Raw genomic sequence first — 6,569 nt, 5'->3', positions numbered from 1 at the left:
CTTTTGCATGTGTGAAATTTACCTTGTGGTCTGTCTTATACATGTGAATGTTACCCATTTTGGTAAATATTGTAACAACATATGAACTTTTGCACACTTATGAGCCATTAGTTTACAATGTGCCAAGTATTGATTTTCTAATATCATCTTATTCTGATCATAATAACCTTAGAGCACTTTTCCTTTATAAATTTTGTCTAACCAATTATTTACAACATGATGTGCTCCTACTTCAAAATCTGTGCAACATCTAACTGACTGCTTTCACTCTTCTCCACTCATATGATTATCATATCCCAAACAAATATTAAGGGCCAACCAAACACTACAATACATCAAGATATACTAATAATTTATGAAATATTTAGTTGAAATTGTTTCATGTCAAAACTATCTACTCTTAGTCTGATTTTAGCAGTAGCCAGCTCGAACCATCTCGACCTGGTTTCGCAATCTTAGATTCAGGGTAAGATTATGTACAATAGACCCTTGTAATTCGGTATTTCTTCGAGAGGCGGGATTTCCGTTAAGGGGGTTCAAATAAGGAAAAAATTATAAAATTGAAAGAGGTTGTGCCCAGTGGGAATTAAACTAGTGACCTCACAAAGATTTTAAACCCCCTTGACCATTGAGCAATTATTGTGGGCTATGTCAAGAGAATTCAAAACATAATATATAGAGATAAAATATAGATTTTACCTTACATATACAGTGTAATTTTCGGTGAAGGGGGTTCGGGTGAACATCCTTCCCCCTCCTAAATCCGCCCTTGACGGGAGCTTAGTGCATCGGGCTGCGCTTTACGTATGGTTCACCTCATAAGGCGAGCTTTATGATACAGAGAGCGATGACTTATTAGCGAGCAACTATAACTATATGCTAGCTGCAAACTTCACATATAACCATTACACAGAACAGCAACCTCTGAAGATTGAGTACGAGAAATGGACATTAATTCCGACCTGAAATCCTCAGTTCCGTCCCTTGAAGCCACTATAGTTCCGTTTGAGCTGCAAGAATTGTCCACGAGAACTATATCTGGTAACAAGTTAGATAAAGCGATGAGCAATTCACGTGCCACCTCGAAAGGAGCCTCCTCTCCAAGTGATCTATTTGCCATAAAACTGTAAATCCTTCCACCTGAAATCTGAAACAACTAGTTGGTTCATACATTTTCTAAACGTAACATCCACTTTAAAGCTACGACAACAACAACAACAAAAAAACCTGTGTAATCCCATAAGTGGAGTCTGGAGAGGAAGGAAGGTAGAGAGGCTGCTATCCAGTTTAACGCTATAAGCTTAAATTTGGTTCTTTCAAGTTTAAAGAGGCATACAACAATCCACTATAGTTTCGGGGAGGGTAGTGTATACGCAGACCTTACCCCTACCCTGGGGTAGAGAGGCCAAGTTTAAAGAGACGTGATGAATGATAACCATCAGAAGTACTTTCTCAAAAGCTAGTAGTTAGTTGATGCCCCAAAGCAATAATACTCGTCTCTTAATGTTCTATTGTCCTGCTACAGCAACAACAACAACAACAACATACCAAGTGTGATCCCACAAGTGGGGTGTAGGGAGGGTAGTACGTACGTACGTGGACCTTACCCCTACCTTGTGCAGGTAGAGAGGCTGCTTCCGCTAGAGTCTAGACCCTCGGCTCAAGGAGAACCATTGCCCCGCTATAGCACTTACACGAATTATTCACCATAATACTTTCAAGAATGGTCAGCCATTGGAGAAAATATTTTCAAGAAATGGCCAAAAATTCCTGCTTGAAACAGTAACTATATGTGAAAGGAAACGACCATAAAGCATTGATGTCGACAACATGATGGTTCACCTTAACAGTAAACATTCAATAGAATTATTAAAGGCACATAATAAGTAAATTATACTGTATTAGCGAAGGCATATAATGACTGGAGTTACTGGATTCTGATTGACTTAGTAGTACGCAAAATGAAGGGCTCTTTATTCTGAATTCTCAAAAAAAGGTATGACCAATTGTCAGCTATGATAAATTTTGTTATAATTTCACAATATAAACTCCACTCCTGTAAGTTTCACAAAACATAGTCGGTTCGAAGCCCAAATAAAGAAAGAAGGTTGCGATAAGTTGACAATCAACATCAAAAAATTAATCTTCTGAACAACAACAGAATGGATACAGAGGATTCATATAGCAAACCTAGTTGGGATTGAGTCGTAAAAATTTGAAATACTACTACAACATTAGCCAAGAACATCATTTTTGCCCCAAGACAGAAGCTGATGGATTGAGGACTTCTTGTACGAATGCGATTTATAATTAGCATAGTACATAAGCTAAATGAAGCATGTTTAACTCAAGACAATCTGACGAGAAGGGGTGTTATAATGTGCAATAGATGCTTTATGTGTAACTTATTTCAATGAGTGCTACCTGCGACACTATTTCCATATTTCTGCAGCTGGAGCCTGGAGGGGAACAAGATTCATAAGAAGAGTATCAAAAGCTTTGGGAAACCTTCTTTATGCATTCTGTTTGGATTAAAGACTTAATTTTAATTGTTACACTACACTCATTGAAGAATAAGTGTGAGTTCTGGGAAATTTTGGATATTTTATTTCTCAGCCTTTTCACGGACTTGTTTCAAAGTTTCATTACATACACGAAGCGGGGGTACTTCAGCATTACCGGCCTTTACTAAAATTGCATTTCCTGCAGTAAAGTCGGCTCAAGAGAACCTCAAATTTGTTTTCAAAAACATTTATTTAACGTAATTGACTCGTTTAAGATATGGTACTTAGGCCTAACTCAATCCTAAAAACTAGTTGATGAGGGGAGGATTGCCCAAGTCTATATAAAGAGACGACCAGCCCATTACCCAACCAATATATAGTACCCTAAGTCCTAACCCACTCTAAGTCTCCCCACTCCCCCCCCCACCCCCCACCCCAAAGACCGCCAACTGGAGTGTGCACAATAATACGTGGGCCAAACGAGAACGGACCTAGCTCCTATACTATGTAAGATATGGCACTTCAGTCTGACTCAACTTCAAAAACTAGCTCAAATATAATGGAATGGATATAGAGAATTCATATTACCGACTCTCATTAGCTTGGTTTTGAGAATTGTTGATTGATATATGATCTTCTTTTCTGCACTTTAATTTCTTTTATGAGCAAGTTGAGAAAAAAAATTCCACTGGGGTTATCAAAAGATTTTTTTTTTCTCTTTTTAAACTGAGAAATCCCCGAGGGCCAGATCCAATGACGCTCCAGTGGATAACGGGCCTATCAATCAATGTTTCTCCACTTAAATAGTACATAGTGTTCGAATTCATGACGTGCACCTAACCAACACAATGCCAACATGAATTGGGTGCTGACGAACCCAAGATATGGTAGATGTTGTAACTAGTATCTTATTAGCAATAAGAGATCTAAATCTCCATAAGAAAAAAGAAATTACCTTTTCTTGAAGAAAAAAATTAAAAAAAAAAAAAGAATAGATGAGATCTTCCCTTTTCTGTGTTAATATTGATCTTATGTGGAAAAGCTCATATAACTAAAAAGATATTTCTCTTTTATGTACCAATCTCATTTGTTATATTTAATGGATCTTGTATTAAAAAGCTCGTATAACTAAAAGAACATTTGTAATGTGTCATAGAATCGATATTTCCTTTTGCCAAATCAAATAGAAATGATGCAAATACAGAGCAAAACACAAAATACAGAGAGAAAAAGTTTACCTTAAGAGCCTTTGATATCTATTGATATGGCCTATGTGTTTTGGATTGCATATGTGTGGTCTTTTTTATTTGGATGGGGAAAGTTTACAAAGTTGACCAATTCCTAATACTTGATTTTCGGCTAGCTTGGTCAAACAAAAAAAAAACCCTATTTTTCGTAATTTGTAATTTATTAAAATAGCACTTAGGTCCTTGTGGTTTTAGATAAATGTCATTTTTAGTTTAATCATATTATAATGGAGACCCGACAAATATCTCTGTCGCGTGTGGCACATTAAAATGAAAGCACTCTCTATCAAAAAAAAAAAAAGAATAAATATTATATATATTACGCCTCTTGTACGTGGCATAAAAAATACGACTCTGCAAATACAAAATAAAAAATAAATAAAAAATTTGAATTGATATATACTTGAACATGAGTTCTAACCATTGCATGAGCATATTGTAATATGATTTCTCCTCTGTTGAAATTTATATGAAAATTCATTTTATTATTACGTAGATATTAATTTATTCAAATTTTTTTAACTTTCAAGAATCTACATTCTTTAACTATTTGAATTTGGAATGTTTTCTCTATCAAATTAGATTAAATGCTTAATCAATAATTATGTTAATATTTCATTCTGCTACTATTAGTTTAATAGACAAGTTAAATAAATATTCTTAAGCTTTGTGTCCGCCCAAATGGTATAAAACAAAATGTGATGGAAAAAGTAGAACTTTATTGATACTATTATTTCATCTTTAAAATTTTTATAAGGAGGTCTCTATAGTGTAACTGAAATTAGATATGTCTATTTTCTAAATGTTAAACTAGAGAAGAATATCTATATGATATATACATGAATTAGAGGGGTAAATGTAAATTACTCCTAAAAATAAGATGTAAATTAACTCTACAAAATAAAATAAAATAAAAGGATACCAAAGAAGAACCTGCATTTTAAAGGTATTTCTCGTTAAGGCCCATGAAAAATTGGTCTGCATGGGAGGTCCATGGACTTAAGTAAATTAAACTTGAGTTGGGCAAGTGCACATATAGCCATTTTCAGGGATACTATTTAGAGATTAGCCAATACTTATTTTGTCCTGAAATTTTAAACTAAAAATCTTAACTTCAGTACACTTTTATCCTGAAAATTTGAACTGAAAAACTAAAATTCAGGAAGCACTGGCTAATTCCTAAATAGTAGCCCTTTAGAATGATTACCTAGTGTCATTTCCACAACTTGAGGAGCACTTTTCAAAAGCCCATTTTGGCTTCAATACCAAATCCACCCCTCACAAAAAGGCAAAAGAAGAATTAACCTAAATAGCCATCTTCCCTGCCACTTAAATTAAAAATAGTCAACGGATATATATATATATATATATATAAATTGCTTATATTTGAAATCTTGAATATGACTAGGGAAATTTCGTAGAAATGACATCAAATAGCCACTTTAAAGTGCTGCTATTTAGGAATTCGCCAATATGTTTTCAATTTTAGTTTTTTAGTTTAATTTTTTAGGACAAAAATGTTCTGAATAGTCCTAAAATTAAGATTTATAGTTCAAAATTTTAGGACAAAATAAGTGCTGCCTAATCTTTAAATAGCATCCTTAAGAAGGATGGTGCACTTTGCCTTGAAAATTTCTGGATTTAACATTGATGATTACTGATAAAAATGTATATTAAAAACATGTGTCATATATTTAGTGGATTGATATAAACATTTCGTGTGAGTAATTCCTTTTTTTCATTCTTGAATGCCCATTGGCCACGTTTACTCTGGCACAAAGTTGTCTTTTGAAGCATGGGAAGAACTGCCTTCATATTTGATAAAATCAGGAAAAGCTACAACTTGGAATCCAATAAAAAATTACAAATATTCGCAGGCCAATTGTGTAAGATTTCATGAGAAGGGGCAACAAAGATTTAAGAGTCAAGAATGTTGGTTACTAGATCTCTATTGGTATAAGATTAGGAGATGATGTTTTATAAAAGATAAGTGTGTCCTCTTTTCTAAAAGCATAATCTCCATATTATAATGGTATATGGTGCATCTCCAATTCTGATACTTGCATTGGAGCCTGATTAAATTCGGGCTCACGCCAGGAAGTCATATATTGGGAGGAAAGTGCTCCCTCACAAAGGCGGCTTTATACCCAAAGTCCGAACCTGAAACCTCTAGTTGAGGATGAAAGAGTACTTATCACTCCACTACAATCATTGTTTGTTTGTACCTCCAATGTTAAATATAGAGTTATAGACTTGACCCCTTGATACTTGTAGGTTGTAACCCTAAAAGGAAGTAACTAAAAGAAAATTCTCATTATTGAATGTGAAAAAACTACAAAGAGTCACTTGAATACTTTACATGGTGGTTTCACAACCCAAGGAAAAGATGCCCACTACTACTCATTTTTTTCCAAATGTAGATTGATCCTAGCTTGTTCAACTTCTTATCAATAACACTATGGATCAAGATAAACTTCTTTAATAATGTGTTCTTTATTGAGTTTTGTGATAATTAGAGACGAATCTAGAATTTAAATTTGTTGGATTCAGTTTTTATATCTTAGCTGAATCATTGCAACTATGCAATTATCATATAAATTTTCATTTTTGTTGTTATTTTTACAATTTTTACGTATATTATTTGTTTAAAAAAAAACTGGATTAGGTTGAACCAATTAAATCTACATTGCATTTAATTGCCTCTGGTGACAACCAAGAACTTAAAAAATCATTGGTTATATTATACTCCCTCTGTTTCAATTTATGTGAACCTATTTCCTTTTTAGTCCGTGCCAAAAAGAATGACCTCTTTCCCTAT

General features: G+C 34.0%; 1 long non-coding RNA gene across 1 annotated transcript; it reads right to left on the bottom strand.

The window, feature by feature from the left end:
- Positions 1 to 595: 595 nt before the first annotated feature.
- Positions 596 to 3,850, bottom strand: LOC138884370 (uncharacterized). Its single transcript, XR_011404557.1, has 2 exons — positions 3,743 to 3,850; positions 596 to 1,147 (listed from the first exon to the last, which is right to left on the bottom strand). It is a non-coding gene; the product is annotated as an uncharacterized lncRNA (long non-coding RNA).
- Positions 3,851 to 6,569: the final 2,719 nt, after the last annotated feature.

The sequence above is a fragment of the Nicotiana sylvestris genome, chromosome 12 (genome assembly GCF_000393655.2).
Source record: "Nicotiana sylvestris chromosome 12, ASM39365v2, whole genome shotgun sequence".
NCBI classification, from domain to species: domain Eukaryota; kingdom Viridiplantae; phylum Streptophyta; class Magnoliopsida; order Solanales; family Solanaceae; genus Nicotiana; species Nicotiana sylvestris.
This window is presented reverse-complemented; position numbering and strand designations above follow the sequence as displayed.